Source organism: Cydia splendana, chromosome 4 (genome assembly GCF_910591565.1).
Source record: "Cydia splendana chromosome 4, ilCydSple1.2, whole genome shotgun sequence".
NCBI classification, from domain to species: Eukaryota; Metazoa; Arthropoda; class Insecta; order Lepidoptera; family Tortricidae; genus Cydia; species Cydia splendana.
The window spans coordinates 22,191,896-22,215,827 of record NC_085963.1 but is presented as its reverse complement, the minus strand read 5'-3'; the positions used below and the strand labels follow the sequence as shown (position 1 = coordinate 22,215,827).

General features: G+C 38.2%; 1 protein-coding gene across 1 annotated transcript in view; it reads right to left on the bottom strand.

The window, feature by feature from the left end:
- LOC134790220 (uncharacterized) overlaps positions 1 to 23,932 on the bottom strand; it is a 90,802-nt gene that overhangs the window by 42,528 nt on the left and 24,342 nt on the right. The gene's annotated exons all lie outside the window — the stretch shown is intronic.

The window sequence follows — 23,932 nt, the reverse complement described above, 5'->3', positions numbered from 1 at the left end:
GGTGTTAGGGTGGTTATACAACGACAAATTTTAACGATTACAGTCTGTGCGGAAAGAGATGAGTCGTGGAATGTAAGGGAGTCCCTTAGAGCTTTTAATAACCGGAGTCGCCTTTAAGAGCTTCTTACCCCTCTGCCAAAACCCTCGCACAATTGTGAAAACTTTTGTATGGACTGACATGGGTATTTGTACGTTACGTACAAATCATGTAGAAATAGCAATACATTTGACGTCCCCTCCCCCGCAAAAATCGGCAGACTGTTTTGTACAGAAAATGACAGCCATGACATCTCCAGTTACTAAATAGGGGAGCCCATACATTCTACGACTCTTCTCTTTCCGCACAGACTCTAATGGCGTTATTCATAAACGTTTTACTGGCCTGAAGAATTAGCTATGAATCGTTTGTCTTTATCTGTCATTTTGACTTATGTATTTGTAAGAAAGGGGTAAAACATAAATAATTGAAATAATATGTTTTCCCGTAATTTTTTTATTTAAATTAAATGTGAAATTTTTTCAAAAATGTCTACAAACAACGTGACGGCTCCGGCCAAGTGCGAGTTGGACTTGCGCACGAAGGGTTCCATTACGCAAAAAACGGCAAAAATAACACGTTTGTTGTATGGGAGCTCGGAGACCATTTAAATATTTATTATATTCTGTTTTTGAGTAATTGTTGTTATAGCGGCAACAGAAAAACATCATCTCTGAAAGTTCAACTGCCTAGCTATCACGGTTCATCGGTACGGAAATACATCATGTGTGAAAATTTCAACTGCCTAGCTATCACGGTTCATGAGATAGGTACAGCCTGGTGACAGACAGACAGACAGACAGCGGAGTCTTAGTAATAGGATCCCGTTTTTACCCTTTGGGTACGGAACCCTAAAAATGAACGAATTGTTATGAAACATTTCATATTAAATGTTTTTGAAGGCTCAGACATTGACAAGCAACGAAAACAAAGAATCTATTTAATTTTTGATATTTCGAATAACCCTGATTGTTAAAAAGATCACTCAAGGAAAAGCAACCAAAAATCTTCCACTTTATACAATTTAGGTGTTTGCGGGATTGTCGGGACTTGTTTCTTAATAATATTTGAGATAAAGGGTGGTAATGAGGCCTCACCTTCGCCTGAGGGGTGGATGAATAAATAAAAAGTATGTTTTGGCATGGGGTTGCTAGGCGTATATGATTTTATGAAGGTAATGTTATATTTTGCTGCAGCTTTTTATATTTTGTAGCCCATTTAGCCCACAGGCAATGATTTTCATAATATCTAGTCTATTTCAAGTGTCATAGAGTTAGACCAAGGAAAGTTTGCAGCGATTATGATAGCATACGCAGTGCAAGTGTTATTTATTCGTCATAATTTCATAGAAGTTTGACGTTTCAAATAACATTTGCACTGCGTGTGTTATCTTGGTCTAACTCTAGAAATCGAAACTAACTGTTAGAAGGTTTGACAACAAACGTGCAGAAAAAAATGCAAAGTCCCCATGAAATGTCTCTACATACATTACATTAGAACTTCGTATTTTTCAAAATTCTCTATAGGCACATTGCTAGTCAACACTGGTTTTGTTGCGCGTATTCCCTAGGCGAAAAGAAAAGCCTTCACAAAGCAAACATGTGCGTGCGTTAGTAAGGAAAAAGCACTTATCTGCTTTCAACTGTTAAACCCTTTAAATGAAGCAGTTAACGGAGACCGCTCATGTTCATTATTATGCGGGAGAACAGGCCTTTTTGTACAAGATTAAGCGCTCGTTTTGTCACAATGTGACAAATATCAGATTTCCCATATTCTGCGGTTAAGTAGCAGTAGGTATCTACGTGCTTTATAACAAGTAAAAAACATGTTTATATACGAAAGAAACACACGTGCAGATCATTGGTTTCAAACCTGGGAGTAATTACCGTCTCGGTGGCACAACTAGGTACCTGAAATCAGACATAATCATCATCATATCATATCTTTTCCCATCACTTGGGGTCGCGTAGCATGTCTTTTTCCTCCATACCACTCTGTAGTTCGTAATCTCACCATTCGACTGCTTTCTTTCCATATTATCTCGCCTTAGTGTTCCTTTCCTCTTACACCCTCTACATTCTTGTAAATTGGGGGTAATATCAGTTTCTCTGTCGATTTTGGCGTGGGCTTGTATAAGTTAATGGTGGGCCGCTAAAGACCCGACTGTTTTCGTACAGTAACGACGCTGTGCTCTCTGTGTTTGTGTCTGATGTTTGTTCATGTCTGTTGCCGCGCGGGGACGATTGTATGGGTAATGAAAATTGGGGACCCCACATTAAAACGGTTTATGATGTAATTACCTTTGTTTTTACTGCGGTTTCACCTAACAAGTCCATCAGGACCATCTAAAAGTGAAAAGGGTTATTTGTATTTTATTAATATACAATTATACATATAATTGGAACCAATTTTTTTATAGGTGGGTAGAACACATTAAAACATTTTATGACGTATTTACCTGGTTTTACAGTTTGGGTTTTGCCAATACTCTGTATTTTTAGGTATTTAAATAAAAGTAAACAAAATCTACCCTCAAATGGCACCATAAGCCAGTTGAGGGTGAATGAAAACATTACACGATCAAATAGGTTAAAGTCAGGTCGTTCAGTGACAGATCCAGAAGGTTTTGTATTTGGTTGGTTAACCAATAAATGCTGTAACTACCCGAAAAAAGGACAAATTGTTTGTGTATTTAAATCCCTAAAGATTCAGACTATAGGTTAGGGTTAGTTAGATGGTTAGGTTAATCAAGTTTATTATCATACCTATAGGTACAGTTCATTTGGAAAATAGGTCGTCTGATAGAGCAAAATGTTAAATCTGGAATAATTGGTAAACTCAATGTTTATAAAACCACCCATACATAGAAAACACCCATGAGTCAGGAACAAATATCTGTGCTCATCACACAAATATATGCCATTACCAGGATTTGAACCCAGGACCATCGGCTATATAGGCAGGGCGCACTACCCACTAGGCCAGATACGTCGTCAAAATACTGTGACAAAATGATCATTTGCTTCACCAGGACACACCTGGATCAATCAACTATTTCTTGTTGTTATTCTGTCCCATCAGCCAGGAGACAATAGTAGCATAGATTGTTAGAAGAACTGCTGTACCATGTCCTACTAACATGCTCAGTAGATATAATATATTTAATTACACAAACGGGTCTACGGGGGTTAAATATGTGTACAAAACGCGAGAGTTTGAGTTATATGCTCAATAGATGTCCCATTATGGAAAGGTCTTATAACTACCATAAAATGCAAGTGTGGTTCATTTAAATACGAAAACCCTAAAATTTGAAGAGTGACTCCGGAGACCGTAACCATAGCAACGTGTGACAAGAAAAAGTTGATTAACCCATCTAAAAGGTCTTAGGTAAAGGTTGTAAAGGTCTTAGCATTCCAAGTACATTCCGCGCACAATTTGCAAACTTCGCCCAAACGATGGCAATTTATATTTACGGCCTGTTAATATTAAAATTCGCACGCAATTTACGTACGGGATCCCCGTGATGGTGTCCTTTAGCTTTCGTTAAAATTTAAGTGGTTGTGATGGTGTGATTTGAAATTAGAATATGTTCATATCAGAGGGCCTACTGCGAAAACCGCAAGTCGCAAATTGCGGGGATCTTTCTCTTTTACTCCAATGAAGAAAGTACAGTCAGCAATAAAAGTGTGATGTTACAAAACAATTTTTTGACATAAAATTTTAGGTAAGTATATTACTATAATAGTAGTTTTTATGTGAGTGCCACATAATTAAAAGCATAAAATACGAGTGTGGGTCCAAGGACATTTTTCGGAAGGAACTTTCTCAGCATAAGGCATGCCTTATTTTTGCTTTACTAACCTAAAAAGCTACCTACACAATAAACTCAAAATTCCAGCTAAAACTCCAAAGGACGTTTTAGTGCACGGACACACAAGTGGGTCAGTGAACCTTTTTGAATTTAGAACAATAGGGGAATAAACAAAGAAATGTCAGTCAAATGTTTTGGGTCAAAGCGCAGCGACATCTAGTGGGAGTCGGCGTGCAACTTGCTCTGTTTTAAGGGTGTACATTTATCTAACGTATTTAAGCTAAAAGTCTCTTTCGAAATTTATTGTGTTTTTCGCAAAATAAAATCTTTAAACAAGTAACAATAAGGCTCTGTGAACTGTTAACCTCGCGAGCATTGCTTAAAAAGTTAAAACTGAATAAATGTATGGCCCCGCCATTTTGATAATTTTACAAAAAGTGAATCGACAATAAAATTCTATTTAATTACAACATACCTACCTAAATAAAGTTTTTTTTATACATAAGTAGTATGGGTTTAGAACGAAATTGCTCTACAGATAGGATAACAATCCCGAGAATAGGGTATTTGACTGTATTAAAAATAAATACTTTTACACCATGCATGAAATAAAGCGCCAGAAGATTAATAGAGAAACGTAGACAGCAGTTATTTTTAGACACAATTTTTATTTTAAAACCCGTATAAAACTATAAAGAGTAGGTGATTTGATTGTGATGTCACATGCTAGTGTTTTATATAAATTCCATAGTAGCAGAATCGTTTTGACAGTTCGAAAAAAGAAACTGATTTGACTAGTAGTCAATAGTAGTCTATTTAAGGCTGTAATATCGCGCGAATAAACCCGCACACATTGTTTGCGAGCAAACAGTTCGTATTGAGCCATAGCCACTGTACTCATTACCGGAAAATGGTGGCTCCGTGCCAACGTGGCTAATTCATTAAGCTGCGTTAAAGCACGTTAAAGTACAGTATTTAGGCCTGATTGCAACGCCGCCATACAATCGATTGATACGTTCTCCTACGTTCGACTAAAGGCTCCTTGTACAATTTGTCACAAGGTAAGCGCTTCAATTTTGGAACGCCTGTAACTTATCTTTAGTTGTATAGGCCCCGAGCATGAACTACAGGGGGCAGCATTTGTCGCGAGACGTAAATGTGTCGTTTATGCTTCCCATGTCGCCCACAAGATGGCAGAACCTACTATGGAACATGGAAACGTACCGACGAGAACGGTAGATGGTAGCACTTTGGCGATGTAAATTTGCACATATGTTTCGGATTCAGGCCACAAGATGGCAGACCCAACGCGCACGGTCCCTATATCATTGGCAGCGCCAAAATAGACTCAACGTACGCTGAACTGTCATTGTCGCCTTCACGTCGGTAAAGCCGAGCATTCCAACTCCATAAAGGAGTTTAATGACGTCATAACTATAAAGCTCGGTAACAACGAGGTTTAAGCCTCGTGCAACTTTGCCCAAATATTGGAACAGGGCATATTATTCCCGACGTCTACTTCCTTTCGCCTCAGATAAACCAGTATAGTATAGGTATAGGTAACGACTCCATAGAGCGACTGGTCGTACAAGGAAGAGTGGAGGGAACCAGATCGCGCGGCAGATCACCTATGCGCTGGACTGACCAAATAAAATCCGCAGTGGGAAACCGCGTATCTGACTGTGCCAGACAGTCTGCCAACAGGGAGAGATGGCGGGAGATCGTGCCAAGAGCTGTGCCCGCCTCTACTACCGATACGGACGCCTCAATGTGACCACGACCGCTCTGTCAAGACCGATACGACAGAGAAGAGAGTATAAGTATAAAAGATGACTCACGCTAGAACGATCAGGATTCGGAGACTTCAGTTTTCTTTATTAATTTTTTTATACTACGTCGGTGGCAAATAAGCATACGGCCCGCCTGATGGTAAGCAGTCTCCGTAGCCTATGGACGCCAGCACAGCTAGAGGTGTTACATACGCGTTGCCGACCCTAACACTCCGCACCCTCGTTAAGCTCTGGCAAACTTACCTTACTTTATAAGAGTCCGTTTTAGCCATTTAGACTACGGATCCCTAAAAACAAGCTTTTATTGTTTTTAATTAACAAGCTTTTATTAGGTCGACCTGTATGTAACTAACTATGTAATTGAATCTAAGGTAACTAATTTAACCATCTTCCAAGGATCATAGCGTCATGAAAATTGGCAGCTGTATGTAGTTCTGATGACATACAATAATATGATACTGTCGAACTGATCTGATGATGGAGACAGGAGGTGCCCATAGGAACTCTCTACCTGTATGTAACTAACTGTAATGGAATCTATAAGGTAACTAATTTAACCAACTTCCAAGGATCGTAGCGTCATGAAAATTGGCAGCTGTATGTAGTTCTGATGACAATAAAATAATATGGTGCTGTCGAGCTGATCTGATGATGGAGACAGGAGGTGGCCGTAGGAACTCTGTGATGAAATAACGCAACCTAATTGTGTTACGGGTTTTTAGAATTGTCTCGATGAGTATTAGTTGTCTGTCGTAAGAAAAGTACAGTCAGCGATAAAAGCTTGTATCAAAAATGAAATTTTTGCCAAAAACTTATTCATAAGTTACTCGTAATAAAACCGTTTTCACTTTTCACAAACAGTAGACTTGTTACAATTACTGATGTACTTAGTGCATAATTATTTCCATCGTATTTTCTCGGAAACGTTCGTATTTGTCATTCTACTTCAGTCAACCTCAGTACTTTTTGTACCGAGACTGACTGAAATAGCAAGGCACGTTCGTACGTTTCCGTGAAAATACGATGGAAATAATTATGCACTAAGTACATCTGTGTAAAATAGCTTATAGGTGTCGCGCTGAAAACCCCTGCTAATGAACTTCCTTAATTATGACGTTACCAATGTTTGAACGAGCGCGCTGGCTAATGCACACAGTGCACTGCACAATGCACACAATGCACGGAATGCACACAGGCTTTGTGGTGTAGCAGTGGAAGTATGTGCAAACTTAAACTTGCTTTTGTCATGCGAAATATGGTTCTTGCACGGTCAGATGTTATTTATAAGATGAAACTTTTAGATATATTGTTATCTGTACACCCCTGGAGTTACAGGAGTTCGTAGGCTACGGTGACCGCTTAACATCAGGCGGGCCTTATGCTTGTTATTCCATCGAAGTGGTATTGAAAAAACCGGACAAGTGCGAGTCGGACTGGCCCACCGAGGGTTCCTTACTTTTTAGTATTTGTTGTTATAGCGGCAACAGAAATACATCATCTGTGAAAATTTCTAGTCTAGCTATCACGGTTCGTGAGATACAGACAGCCCTGTGACAGACGGACGGACGGACAGCGGAGTCTTAGTAATAGGGGCCCTTTACCCTTTGGGTACGGAACCCTAAAAATGTGTCCAAAAATAAACACGCAAACAGCCTCTGTACGTAAAAATCAGTACTTTAAAGTTTAACGCACTTACCTCCAAACATTTATTTAGTTATTTATTTAAACTTTATTGCACGATATAAAATTGTACAAATGGCGGGCTTAATGGCTTTAGGCAGGGGTCTCCAAAGTTATTTTACCTGAGGGCCATATTGCGCCTCAGAATTTTCGCGCGGGCCACCGTCGGCGCCGGGGGTGGGGGGAGGGGTGTATCTGGTTGCTGCTGTTAGGGCTGAACACCTGGAGCCTGGCTCCCGCGGGCCGGATAGGACCGCTGTCGGCGGGCCGGATTGGAACGCTTCGCGGGCCGGGGTTTGGAGAGCCCTGGCATTCTCTACTAGTCAACCATTGGATTAAACAGAAACTTGTAGTTAGTGCAGGATTGTAAATATCGAGATTTATTAATATGAAACATAAATCCAGTAAACGATAAAATATATAGTTATACACATACCTACACATAAAAATGTTAATATATATATATATATATATATAACATACTTAATATGTATATAATCTATCTAAGTATACGTAAAATCTGCGCGTAAAAGCCTAAATTTAATATGCATAAGCTGAAGTGATCTCAAATGGGACTCAATCAACTTCCGGCTTAACTAATCCCCGATAATATCTAACAAGAAAGGGCAAGCAAAGGTCGAGGTACCTGTGTGCTATTACAATGACTTACCGAACACGGGTGAATTCTTAGAACAATGGGCTACATGCATGAATAGGTACCTAATAATTTATAATCAATCAATCAATCAATCGTTTAGTTGCAGATAAAAACATAGTACAATGCATGCAAATACATTTATATTAACATTACACCACCCACCCACATTACACCCATCCACCCACATGCACATTACGGTAATGTCAGAATTAATTACAAAAATCAAAAGAATAAAAATCCATTACAATTAAAAACATAGTAAGAAATTAAATTATATGTATATTAAATGTCAGTTCATTCAATAAATAAACACATAAAACTAAATTAATGCAAAAAAAATTAAAATTCGCCACTCTTTGTAACATTTTTGGATAGATATTTGAGTTTATAAACGTTCAATTTCAACATATTTTTTTATTACCGAACTGCGAAATTTATTACTGCGAAAAACTTAATTATTTTCAAGAATTGCAGGCCCTACGATCTATGTTTATTCTTGATTATACAATAAAGTTTCAATCAAAAGCAGAATTCTAACGATAAAATAGAAAAAAAAATCTCCTGTAAGTGTTCTTTATTTCTACTCCCAACAACACTCCTCATTAATTGAAAAGCGCCCACACTTGCACCCTGATGAATAATTCTACCATTAACGAAGCCTATCTGATTGTTTTCGTAGGTAGCAGCTTTAAATAAGTAGCCAATAAAGCAAAATCAGTGGTATTTCACCCAATTGTCCCAATTGTTCGTTAATTCTCAACTCACAACTGCTTCGAAGAGGGGGCTAGCGTAAAATAGTAGTTTATACCTATTGAATTGAATTTTCACACATTTTAATCAAAGGCGTCATAAAACTCATAAAGACTCGGAAAATAGACTAAATTTGCAAGGGCAGGCAGACTCTAATCAATACCGACTTCAAACATATCAGTTGGTAACGCATATATTATACCTACTTAAATAGGATAACATTTTATTTTATCCTTTTCTGTTTTTGTAAAGTTTTTATAATTTGTTTACTGTCTAAGAAAGCTTGTGTCGTAAGATCCAGGGGCGTAGAATGTCTTCTTACAAAAAAGTAGGCTACGGTGTCTTCTTACAAAAAAAGTCAACTCACCTTCTTTTTATATTTATATCCGATTTATTAAATAGAAACTGTGTTTAAAAATAACTGCTATCTATGTTTTTCTAAAAATTATCTGGTGCTTTATTTCGTGCACGGTATGAAATAATTTATATTAATTAGAGGGAACTTCCCTATTGTTTGCCACCATTAGGTATTATGGCATAAAACAAGCTCAGCAATAAGATAGATATCACTAGAATTAGAATATTATCAAGAATCATACTTAAGTTACTTATACATATTTTTAGAAACCTTATCTTTTATATTTAAAAGCCCATATCACGAAAAAAAAAGAATCAATGACAGCAGCAAATATAGGAAATGTTTTATATTCTGCTGAAACTGTTTTCTCAATAGACATTTATCTTGTTTGTGTTTTCGTGTTTCCTTATTTACTATTTGAAGTCTGAAGATCCGTATTAGGCCAGCCAGTCGTATTTATTTATGATGTCATAAACAAGAATTATACGAGTCTAAATGTATATGTCTTACTCATCTACTATCCGTCCACAATGTTAATAACAATTCGTAACCTTGTTGCATTATCAGATTATCACGCATGACTATATGAAATTACATTGTAAAAAATACTATTAAAAAAAACCTCTTATTTATCGTCGTAAACGGTAGAAGACGACCGTACCCAAAGCTTTGTCGCTGCCGTATACAATGACTACCCCATAACAGCGCGCCGTACAGCAATATTCTTTACATGGAAGCAGGATCACTTCCATCGTGATCGTAATGAAAAAGTCCAATATCAGTGAGTGCAGAATCACGATCTGAACGACGATTAGTGAATCGTCGAGGGATCGGCAAACTTTTGAAGTGCCAACTCCAGTAGAATTAATCTGTTTTATTAAGGAATGTCAAATAACCTCATAAATTTGATGCGATTAGTGTATATACTACTATTTAGTCTAACTAAAGTGTCAATTGTTTTGGTATCTGGAAGTCTAGGAGTCAAGTTATAACGGCTCCGTCACACAGGCGCGCTTTGCGGGCGGCGCGTGAGCGGGGCGCGCCGCTTTTACATATAAAACGCTCACGCAACGCCCGGAAAACGCGCATGTGTGACGGAACCTTAATAAAAAATCTGAGGTCCGTTGCTATAAAAGGCTTTGTGAACAGGAAATCGGTGCTCAGTGAAGATTAAATGTTTAAAAGTGATTCCAAGACATCGTTGAATCAGGATTATTAGATCAGCCGAGGATTATCGGGAATATTTAGCGATTCGATGGAAATTAAGTGAAATTCTGTCGGTAAGGTATTTGCCTAACAGATTAAATTAGCTACTGAGCTACCATTTCCGGTTATCAACATAACTAGGTACAGTCAGCAAAAAACCGGATGCCGGCAAGTGGATGCCAGAAGGAGAGCGCGGATGCGGCAGGCCCAGACGGAGATGGCGGGACGACCTAGACACCTTTCTCAGTAACTGGCCAGAGCAGGCGCTATGTCGGGAGTCGTGGAAGACAAGGGGAGAGGCCTTTGCCCAGCAGTGGGACACCTTAATAGGCTAACTAAAAATTTAAAAACACATAGAGTTCCATCGAGATAAGTCTGCACCGATTATGATAGCACAGTGCAAGTGTTATTTATACGTCATAATTTCATAATTATAATCATTTATTTGCACATAAAAAGGGTTTTACATAGAAGTTTGACGTCTTGTCGCTTATAAGTGAATTGCAAAGAAAATGTACGTAATTAAGCGCAGTTAAGAAGCTGTGATTAGTTTAACTTAATTGATTCATTTGTCTTACGAAAATTAACTTGTAAATTGTATTGTATTGTATTTATAGTACTTAATTCGTACACATATAAGTCTATAGCATACGCTAACACACTTTCATGCATCTAACTTAAATAGAAATGGCTTAACTGTCGTAACACAATGGAATCAATTAACTTTAGACTAATTACAGGTGCTTAACTATGTACATTTTTTTTGCAATTCACTCTTACAATAAAGGCCACAAGCCACCGATCGCGTTTGCACAATCATTTTCAACCGCATGCACGCCTCGTTAGGCTTACATGTGTGTGTAAAGGTAATTACGATACGTGAGTAACCTCCTGTGCATGTGTTGGGTTAAGGTACATTCAAAGGTCGACATATGCAAAAATAATGTATTATTGATTATTGTATGTTATTATTTGAAATTTAAGGTAGATAAAAAATATAATAGCTAATTCCGCGATAGGCGTGCTTCTAAACGAATAACATAAAAAAAACCGGGCAAGTGCGAGTCGGACTCGCACACAAAGGGTTCCGTACCATTATCTATAAAAACGGTCACCCATCCAAGTACTGACCCCGCCCGACGTTGCTTAACTTCGGTCAAAAATCACGTTTGTTGTATGGGAGCCCCACTTAAATCTTTATTTTATTCTGTTTTTAGTATTTTTTTATAGCGACAACAGAAATACATGATCTGTGAAAATTTCAGATGTCTAGTCTATCACAGATCACGAGATACAGCGTGGTGACAGACGGACGGACGGACGGACGACAGCGGAGTCTTAGTAATATTTAACCCTTTGGGTACGGAACCCTAAAAAGTACTTTTGCAAATAAGAAACAATGACAAAACATACAAGTACAACTTTTTACAAAATTAGGGTGACTGCTATACTTATTGGCCACTCAATAATAAGGCAGAAAGAAACACGGCAATAGAAGTCTTATTGTTAAGAATGGCCAATTACTATGGCGGGGCCGAAAACTGCAGTAGTCATCTAGCACAAAGCACATGTGCACCAGGGATGTTGCGAATATCCGCATCCGCATCCGCGGAACATCCGCATTATTTTCAACATCCGCATCTGCATCCGCATCGGCATAAAATCGATGCGGAGCATCCGCATGATGCGGATGCCGACCAAGTCGGTAACAGAAACAGAAACGATTAGCGGCGGCGCCGGCGGCGTAAGTGCTAGGTAATTTCGTCATTATATATAACAAAATCGTCTAGATCCCGAAAAGTAGGCCAAGTTACTGTTTATTAAATAAAACGCACCTATATTCTTGCTCAAATACTAAACGTTTCGTTTTTTTTAAATAAAAAATGCTAAAAATGTAATATTTGACGTTTTTTAAGTAACAAATCTTGACATCCGCATCCGCGGATATCAATAAATCTTCATCCGCAACATCCCTGATGTGCAAACTAAAATAATTTGCATAACAACTATTACTCGAACGATTTATTGTTTCAATTTTCAACAAAACTTGTTTTGTGTTGTGCAGGCTGTATCCTCCAGTCCAGTATGCAGTAACGATATGATTGGTCGTATATTCTCCGTAACAGCGTGATAATGTCAGTGTCCGTCTCTTTCAATCGCGTAGTATTAAAAAGTGACATTTATTCTAACATTTATAACACGTAGGTAGATAAAGCTATCCATTATAATATAAGCATGCTGTACAGGCAGGCTGTGTGTGGCCACTCCGGGCGTGTGATCGCATCATTGTCGCATAAATGGCCATCGCATAAGCGGCCGATGGCTCAGGGCATAGTTTACCTATACTGTTGTTATTTTATGCTGTTTCAGTGTGGCTTAATAGATGAACTTTAGCGGTTTTCATCATCACTACACCTTATAAAACAAAGTCCCCCGCCGCGTCTGTCTGTTTGTGTCTTTGTATGTTCGCGATAAACTCGAAAACTACTAAACAGATTTTTATGCGATTTTCACCTATAAATAGAATGATTCTTGAGGAAGGTTTAGGTGTATAATTTGTTTAGGTTTTTTGTAAATAGTTGAACTACCTTGTGCGAAGCCGGGGTGGGTCGCTAGTATTCAAATAAAGGTATATTTGACTCATACAACATTGACCGTTTGAAAGGTAATATTTATTTTGGTCTCCAATGGAAAATCTTACTATAACCTATCCCTTTAACTTCCAGTCTTACTTATTCATTAAAACATTACAAGCCTCAATTAATTTATTTATGTTTTATGCCTTTCTTACAAATACATACCTAAGTCAAAATGACAGATAAAGACAAACGACGTTATTATTATTATATACAACGTGAGCCGCAATAACCCGACAAACTAACTACGTAGGGGAGACTAAGGAGGGTTATGACAGAGGGGAGTTGTTACAATAAAGATTTCCAGAACCAGTATTCTTTTACGTACGACTCTGGTAATACTGTGTCATAGTCGGGTTATCTAATATGAAACATTAGTTGGCAACATGCCCGGGCAATAAACCGCGGCCCGCATCCCGGTCAAGAGGCTCAAGGGCCGGGCGCTGAACGGTACACCGTGGGCCGCAAGCCGCAATAACTTGACAAACTTTAATACTATACTCTAGCTTACTTACTAAACAGACTTTAATGACGTATTCCTCACACTAAGCAGTATACATCATTTACATCTTATTTGTAGTACATTGCTTTAACATCCGACTTTTGGTTTGGTTGTAAAACCCAAATAACCGATTATTTTTTACATCATTTTGATTTTTGTTTAAATGGCTCTTAAACTGCTGTATATTTTGATACACGCTGGATAAATGAAATATAGCATATTTAATTGGCTTTCATTCAATACCCCACACGATTATGTGCCATGCATAGTTTGGGTGAAATATGCAATATTCGCAACGCGGCGGGAGTCATTTTGAAGACGTCATTCCGCTGAAGTAGATGGCCGGCGCCGCTGTCTCCCGGCAGTTTTGGAGACCCAATGCCATGCTTAATAACATACTAAAAGTTGGTAGCGGTTTCCGAATCTGAACTATATTCCCATAAGGCAGTGCACTATATAAAACATAGTCCCTTCCGCGTATGTTCGCGATAAACTCAAAACGAATGATCGGGTTTTCATGCGGTTTTCATTTATCAAAAGATAATTCTTGATGAAGAATTGACGACCGGTCTTACCTAGTGGGTATAGTGACCCTGCCTGTGAAGCCGATGGTCCTGGGTTCGAATCCCGGTAAGGGCATTTATTTGTGTGATGAACACAAATATTTGTTAACAACACAATATAGAACACAATTAATCCAGCTTTGATGATTCATATGAAGACAAGTCACATTTCCCGAAAGTCCCATCTAATTTGAACCTAAAATCGGAATGCTGTTGAAATTTTATTGTCGCCTATGTGGTCGATAAATCGTGCTATCCTTGGAAAAGGGTTAAAGTAAAATGATTTCCTTTCCCACCAGATATCGTTCAAACTTCAGAAACCCCATACAACCCCATGTCCACTGATTGTCCATTCGAAATAAAACATTTACGTCCCCCAACAGAGGGTGTATTATTCATGGCCTCCCCGCGATTTGATAATTATTCTCAATAATCCTCGACAGGGGGAATTATACGGCCCTTGCACTGAATTCGAGAGATGTAGAGCTACTGGATGAAATATCTCCGCCTCAGTAGAAAGGCAGAAAGGCGTCTGTACTCCGCATTAAGGATTGACGACCGGTCTGGCCTAGTGGGTAGTGACCCTGCCTATGAAGCCGATTGTCCCGGGTTCGAATCCTGGTAAGGGCATTTATTTGTATGATGATACAGATATTTGTTCCTGAGTCATGGTTGTTTTCTATGTATTTAAGTATTTATATATTATATAATTATATCGTTGTCTGAGTACCCACAACACAAGCCTTCTTGAGCTTACCATGGGGCTTAGTCAATTTGTGTAAAAAATGTCCTATATTTATTTATTATTATTTATTAAGGCATGCTCCTCTCGCGCATGAGAGGAGGCCTGTGCCCAGCAGTGGGACGTATATAGGCTGAAATGATGATGATGATGATTTATTAAGGATGACCCACATTAGACCGGGCCGTGTCCGGGCCGGAGCTTCCGGAGCTTCGTTTTCTATGGAAAGCATCACATGATCACCTGTCATCTGTCTAAAGGGGCCCACTGATTAACAGTCCGCCGGACGGTATCGGCCTGTCAGTGGGCCCCTTTAGAAAAGTAAGCGCCGGAAGGTCCGGCCCGGACACTGCCCGGTCGGCCCGGTCTAACGTTTAAGTCATCCTTTAGAGATGCGCAAAACGCTACACTGAATTGAAAAGATTGATACGATCCCGCCATGTTTTCCCGACTGCCTCCGAATTCTTCCGAACCGCTCCGAAACCTATTCGCATCGTCCCACTCGCTCCTCGCTCATCACGCTCGGCCGGCTCATTCGAATCATGAGTGTGAAAGACCGCGCAAGGAACACTGAGATAGATGAGCGACTGAGCGAGTTAAATCATCAGTGAGTTGAAGAGTGAGCGAGTTCCATCAAAAGATATAGTTCATTTAAATCACTCACTCGTGAACGACACATGTCTACTCCGCATGATGGCGCTATTTTCAGCATTGGGGACCTCAAGATGATATTAAACATGTTATTTTGCTGTAAAGCAAATAATCGGAAAACCTGATATATCTACATTATCAAGTAAACTCTCAATAGTCGCCAAATCAACAGATTTAACACCAACTCCCGAAATTAATTGATCGCCATCAATTAAAGACAATTTATACGATGTCACATCTAGTTTCGTGAATCGGTGGTAAGAAGGGTTGCCAACATATTTGGAAATTCCTTATAAAATCATTTTAACTTATTATTATATGATTTTAATACCTATGTACAATTTTGAAATTTTAATGTTTTAAAGTTTTGAAAGTATGTTTTTGTTAGAGTTAGACCAAGAAAATTCTGCAACGATGGTGATAGCATATGCAGTGCAAGTGTTATTTATGCGTCATAGTTTCATAGAAGTTTGACGTTTAATATAACACTTGCACTGCGTGTGCTATCAAAATCGTTGGAGACTTTTCGTGGTCTAACTCTATGCTTTTTGTACATTTTCTATCCAAATAACTAGATATTTAAATAATAATACTATAAAATAAATAAATAGACTCTCTCTCAGAAAGTACCAAAATACCTGAAGCGTCCATAGAATAGAAATGGAAATAAAAATATTTATTAACAAAAAACTATTTAACATGCATTCTTACAGAAAAATGGTATCTAACTTATGTTACTTAATCTAATAACTTAATAGGAAAAGAACCCTACGTGCGACAACCCTAACGTCAACCATGATTGTGTGCAAGCGTGCGTGAACACATGAATACGTTTGTGTACATGTGTTGTGGTGTGTTGATTGTGTGCGTGACAGGACGTATTTCCTAATCAATTATTGGCGGGTCCGGGTGACATTTAGAGTGTGTTGCGGTTGGTTGTGTAAGGTTTCTGACTTGACTTGGATTTATCTCTCTTCTTTGTCGGTCCCTCATTACTGAGGATCATGATCACTTGGTTTTGCAACTCCTGTGAGTTGCCTCATCGGTCTTCGATACGATTATATTGAAAAACCGGCCAAGTGCAAGTCGGACTCGCAAACGAAGGGTTCCGTACCATTATCTATAAAAACGGTCACCCATCCAAGTACTGACCCCGCCCGACGTTGCTTAACTTCGGTCAAAAAATCACGTTTGTTGTATGAGAGCCCCACTTAAATCTTTATTTTATTTTGTTTTTAGTATTTGTTGTTATTTGTTGTTATTGCAGCTTTCTAGCTATCACAGATCACGAGATACAGCCTGGTGACAAACGGACGGACGGACGGATAGCGGAGTCTTAGTAATAGCAAGTAATAGGGTCCTGTTTTACCCTTTTACGGATCCCTAAAAATCAATAATGATATTTTCTGTATAATCTATGACTTGGTAACAAAACTTCTGTAAAACTCGGACATATTAAACTAGTGGCTCTCGCGATAAGCTTCAAAAGCTTAAATACTGTAAAATAATTATTACTTCATTGAGTCATTGTCTCAGCAAACTCATGAGTCTGAGTCTGAGTCATGCTAAGTGCCATAGATCCAACTGACATTTTATGCCAATTTCCACCATTTGGAACATTTTCCAAAAAACGAAACGACAGAAAATTTATACCAAACTATCGACCATGCTCACAAAATTTCACGAGAATCGGTTCAGAAATGCGACCTGCATAGGAGAACATCCGGACATAGTTTGGTACATTCATTTTTGCCCAGGCTAAAACGGAAACCTTCGCTTTCGCTCGGTCAATATAAACACTCATATAATATACCAATTATAATATATACGCTATATGATACATTTAGTAATAAACAATAAAAAGCCTTAAAATAAAAATTAAAAACTAAGCTTACAAATAAATAAATAGAAAATTTTCCCCAAGTCGCCGTCTGTCTATTGGCAGCGTGCCCAGAAGGCTGGCAGCATTGCCACGTTGTATGGCAATGCTGATCCGCTGCGCTAGATATGACCCAGCCCTCTGCCAGAGGGCCTCTGGTCACGCGTCAATTCAACTAACCTGCGGCTACATTCGCTGAAATATATATATATTATATGTTGAGGCACGTGGATTGTATTGTGATCCATTAATTGCCTTTTGGTGTTATGATCGAGAATTTCACGTGTTTTGCCTCGCCTATTGATTATTTGACGGTCAAGGTTGTTGGGATTACGGGTTGGTTTTCAAGGTCGTTCTACCTACTTGCTTAGCCCCAAACAACTAGAGTTAAACCAAGAAAAGTCTGCAGAGATTTTGACAGCAAACGCAGTGCAGGTGTTATTTTAAACGCCAAACTTCTATGAAAATATGACGTATAAATAACACAGGCACTGCGTGTGCTGTCAAAATCTCTGCAGACTTTTCTTGGTCTAACTCTACGCTAGTTATTGAAATAGTTTAAATAAGCTCAAAATAGCACAATCGAACTTCTCTAAGATCGAGCTAGGACAAAGCTCGAAATCTCTAGAACAGTCCTGAAATATGGTATGTATGTTGGGTAAAGGTGTGGTATTTCGGCGATTCCGTGGGAATCTGCAGAATCCTACAGCAGAACAGGTGTCACAGCAAAAAAACTGCGATGTTTTTTGATGATTTTTAGTTTCTAGGCCTTGTTGCCTGATACTAAATTTTTGGTTTTTCATTTTTATTTTGAACGCAACGTTCCGGCCTGTCAGTAGCACTGTAGTTGGGACTATCATTTCCTGTTCTATACCAACACTTTAGCCCCTCAAAAATTGCTGGAACCTTTTCCTTTCTTCGGTAAGCCGCAATTTGACCGACTTCCCTACATCCGGACCTTTACCACAATCACAGTATAGGACAAGGACAGTAATCTATGTTTAAATATTTAAAAATTCACGTTCGATTTCTATATCAATGCCTATTCTATTTGTTTCCGATCCAGCAGCGAGTATCACTCGAACCAGTGTATAAGTACGAGGTGCGAAAGAGATGCACTGCGAATATGTTCAAATATACCTTTTAAACTATGTATTTTTATTTCAGATACTATAATTATCGGTCTATTGACAAATACTACCAAAATTTGCCGACCGGTCTGGTTTAGTTATTGACCCTGCCTATGAAGCCGATGGTCACGGGTTCAAATCCTGGTAAAGGGCATTTATTTGTGTGATGAGCATGTATATACTTCAGCTCTGCCCATGTAGAAGGTATCGTCCCTAGTTTTTTGCACGCGCCGCTAGCGTATGAAAATATAGTAAATATCTTCGATTGGAGATGGACTACGCCATTTCAATCTACTCTGCATATCCATATACTAACTTAATACACGCTGCGGGCAATATTTTTTTATATAAATAGACTTAGCTTTTTGTGTGAGTGACACGGGACACCTACACAGCTAATGCAGTCTTTCACATGGCATTTGTAGAGTGGATTGATTACTTACTTAAAGTGCTGTTATTATGTAGGAAATTTATTTTAACTTAGCCTAAATAAACACTATTTTCTGCTATTTACAGCTTCTGCCCGCGTAGTAGAATGATTTCCGTGGTCCCAAGTTTTTCCACAGGGCTCCTACTTTATCCATACCGATAGATTTAGATGAATATCTAAATCGGTATACAGCGGTTTAAGCGTGATGAAGAGGTAACAGACAGACAGACGTCACTTTAGTAAGTATAGATTTATAATATTACTATTAGCGACCCGCCCCGGCTTCGCACGGGTTAACAAATTATGCACCTAAACCTTCCTTAAGAATCACTCAATTGATAGCTGAAAACCGCATTAAAATCCGTTCAGTGGTTTTTGAGTTTATCGCGAACATACAAACAGACTTTGGGACTTTGTTTTATAAAGTTTAGTGATTAGGGACTATGCTGCATTAATGTATATGGGCACTTTCACTTAAAAAGTGTACCATTTACTTTTTTCGAAAATCCATTAACTTTTGGGTTATTTCTACTCAGAACCACGGGAATTATCGATTTAAAAAGAAATAAAAATCAGTCCCAAAAAAAATTCAGTTTTGTAACGCATTTTCACATACATTTTGTATGGACCGTTACAAAACTGACACCCAAAATTTGTATGAAAAACTGGGGACACTTTTTTTCTTTGTCTCATTCAATAGTACTCGTGATTCTGAGTCTAAAATTAACCCAAAAGTTGATGGTTATTCGAAAAAAAGTAAATGGTACCATTTTTTCTGAAAACCGCCATGTAACATAATTTCAAGGGTCATTGAATATAATAGGTAATATTGTTATTATACCACCATAATTTAAAATGAATTAGTTCTTCTGATGCATTTCCGATAATAATGGCGTGTATATAATTATATTTGGAGTATAGAATAAATGCGGGATAGATGAAATGGCGACAGGTCTCTGGAACAACTTGCGATCCACGAATGCCCCTTAAACTTAAGGGGAAAATATACAGAACGATCGTGAGACCTGTTGTAATGTATGGATCAGGATGCTGGGCGACGAAAGTAGCGGATGAAAGAAGAGTGCACGCACCGGAAATGAGAATGCTGAGATGGATGTGTGGAGTGACGAGAAAGGATCGTATTAAGAATGAGTATATAAGAGGAAGTTTGAAAGTAGCTCCAGTAACGGAGAAAATGAGGAGTACTAGGTTAGCGTGGTATGGGCATGTAATGAGGAGGGATGAATGCCATATAGGCAAAAGAATGTTAGGGATGAATGTTGATGGACGGAGAGCGTATGGTAGACCCAAAAAACGATGGATGGATTGTGTGAAAGAGGATATGAGAAAGAAAGGAGTGAGTGCTGAGGAGACGAAAGACAGAGGAGAATGGAAGAGAAAAACATGTTGTGCCGACCACACATAACGTGGGATAAGGGCAGGGGAAAGAAGATATAATTATATTTGGAGTACATCATCAATTAAATTTAGGTTACATTTTATCATAGTTTTGTTATTAATTACCTATGTTTCCATTTTGATAGTTAAAATCATTAAAGCTTGCAGTCTTGTGAAAGCAGGAGGTAGCTATCTGTTAGGGAGAAAGTGATATAGGTAGGTACATACGTATGTCACTTTTAACAGATATTAACCTCCTAACACCCAGGAATATTACTTTTCTCAAAAATGGACGGCAAAGTCGACTTTGCCGTCTAAAAATTAGGTTGCGAAGCGCTTAGTTTATGGTCAGTCAAAAATTAAAAAGTTAAAAACATTGCAGTCTCGATTTTGGGACTGCAATGTCGCATACAAATTCCATTATTTGTCGAGTTCCAAACTTTTTAAAAGTTGAAATGGCCATATCAATTGAAGGCACAGGCCCTTTGAACAGCCAAACAGATGATTAGTGCCGCGACTATTTAGTTGTCTCAAATAGGTTGGCGTATTTTCGGCAGAAAAATACACTTCTATTTTTTTATAAAAAAAATAAAAAGGCGGCAAGGGCTTTCTTCTGTGAAAATATATACGTAACAACGTTGCTTTTGTAAAATATTTCTATGATATTTATATTTCTTCCACCATTTTTGAGAAAAGCACTATATATGACTCGGCTGGAAGGCTACTTGCTGGCTTCGGATTCAATTAAACGGACTCCCAAGGTCGTCCGTTTAAAACGAATCCTCAGCCTGCAAGTAGCTACTTCCGAGCCTCGACAATAATGTACTATTATTCTTCATACCAAATATCATGTTATTATAGAAAGTCTTTTTTTTAATGCGTAACTTCAAGTGTATTTTCTTCCTTGCGTTATCCCGGCATTTTGCCACGGCTCATGGGAGCCTGTGGGGTCCGCTTGACAACTAATCCCATGATTTGACGTAGGCACTAGTTTTACGAAACTACTACTACGACTAGGTACGTAATTTAGGTTAATAAAACAATAATCAGTGTCTACTGTATAGTTTATTATGCATTTAAGAGGGGGGTATATCCAGGAAATTAGAAAGGAACAAAAGATATTGCGCGCTACGACAAACTTGCGATGAATGATTTGACGAGCGCGCAGGTAACGTTTTACCTCAATAACTTTGAAAGTATAATTTTATTTAGAATTTTGCTTGTGCCATTTTCTTCAAAGGCACTATTTCAAACCGACTGTCCCAGCACCCAAACGTATGAGTTTTGCTAAATATCCACATCTTTGAAGCCATGATACCGTACTGCCGTCCTATTGTCCCAGGAAACGCCTTTTCCATATTCTCAATGTTTATATCTTTTATATAATAATGTCCTTTCACGAGCGTACACCCTTTTATAGGGAATTTGAAAACTGTGAATAGCGCTTTAGAAAAAGCGCTATGGCAAGTTACATTTTTGACCGTCATTATCCATTTGACTCCTGCAGGTGTCTCTTTACCAATTTTTAAACGTCCTTGTTTATCTTTTGCTGGTATATCCGTCTTTAGTGTCATGTTTATGCTCATGAGATTATATCCTTCGCTGTCTTTATAGAGTTTTATGTCTTCATCGTAAGGAAACGGTTTTATGTATGGCGGGTCAGGATTTCTGCAATTTTCTACGCTGATGAGATTAATTTTGTACTGTTTAGCGCAACTGTATTGCAGTAAAAAAGTTAATATTACTAAACACTTCATGGCGGTAGGATGGAACAAGCAATAATGACAACAGCTAGAGAGCTCAAAAGTTCAATGTGCATTTAATGATAAAATTGCTTGGAAACCTATTACAAAAGTATAGTAGACCGGCCAGCGAAAGAAAAGTCTTCTAGAAATCGATTTTCGCTCATGTCGTCTCGGATATGGATGAATATGGTATCGACGCATTCAGTGTAATGCCCTGAACACAAATATTATGAGATGACAAGCGCGAAAGTGGTGGGGGTAGTTGCTGTGACGTCACTGACGTCATAAAGTCGGCAGTACAGACTTTTTTTTATTTTCTATTAAACATATCATGTGGGGTACCCAATGAAAGGGCTTTGTGAGTAGATCACAAATATAAACATACTGTAACATTTTCAATACTTGGTCTATAAAATTATTAGAAAACGTTTAAAAATTGTACAATCCACAGTTGACTTTCAAGTACTCTAAATTAAAAATGGCTGAATGGATTAGTCCAAAATACATACCAAGTGACTGTGAATATCCTCTATATCATGATAAAAAATAATTAACCAGATAAGAAAAGTACATCAAGTTGATAAAAGTATTATTTTCTGTTACATTAAACTACAACTATTATTAAAAAAAAAACAAAAAAACCCGACTGTTGACATATATTTTTGTTGTGGCCTTTTTACTAGCTTTCATTTGGTACCCATATTGCTATGTAAAAAAAAAACCCGCCCCCGCGCTTATTTTTTCATTTGTGTCACTACCACAATTCTGAAGAATTCAACCACACCTCAGATGTCAAAAACCGTCTAGCCGTTTAGGCTGTAGGGCGTGCCAAATAAATGGACATATATACATACCCACGCTAGTAAAACGTTACCCTCCTTCTGAATCAGTCGCGTAAAAATACGTTTCCAGTAACGAAATAGTATAAAATAGTATTTTACCCGACTACATCAGAAGGAGGATAATCTCCAGGGATAGAGGATAGACATCAGTGTTCAGGGCATTACACTGAATACATTGATACCATATTCGGGCCATTTTATTTAAAGTTGTCCCCTAGACTTTTTTTTTCAAAATTGGGATTTTTTATGTTATTTCTACTCAGAATCACGAGCTCGAAATTTCGAAAAAAAAGTGTGGGGGACAACTTTAAATAAAATGGCCCATTCATCCATATCCGAAACGACATGAACGAAACCTAACCTAAAGTCTGTGCCACCGGCCTACTAGTATGGTTATCAGAAAATTCATCGGCAATTTAATACGAATTAGTTTGTATCTACGCCATGTATATATCATTAGTGCTCAATAATGCGTTCAGAAACCGTAGGAAATGACCAGCATTATTACAACCAATTTTACTATGAGAACTTTCTTATCTGTGGTAGTAGGTAAAATCTGTACTGTTTTTTCTCAAACATGCAATGAAATGTCGTTGCTCCGGGCGTTATATCAGGCTTCGAAGTATCACGTTTAGGGCGGAGCAACTCCAGAGAACTGTAACGGAATTTCATACAAAATTGAAGGCCTAGGCCGGGAAGTAATTTTTTTTAAATTTCCATTGCACAGATATTTGTGACACACCATCGTGGCATTCAGCCATTAAAGTGGTAACACACTATCGCACCGCTTTAAAAAAAACTATAGGCAGTATTTGCTTTATGGTTTATGGTACGATTTCTTTTTTTTTAAATCTTTATAGGGCTGTATCTCCTAAACCGTGCGTCGTAGCGCAAAAATAATCAAATATTCGTTCCCCTTTCAAAGCCCCCCAAGTAATATTTAAAAAACACGAAAAATAATAAAAATAAAAAAAGGAAAGAAAAATGTTTATAGGGTTGTATCTCCTAAACCATGCGTCGTAGCGCAAAAATAATAAAATGTTCGTTCGTCTGTAAGAAACCCCTAATTAATATAAAAAAATGCATTCGGCCGGCAACCCCTTACTTCCCTTATTTTTACT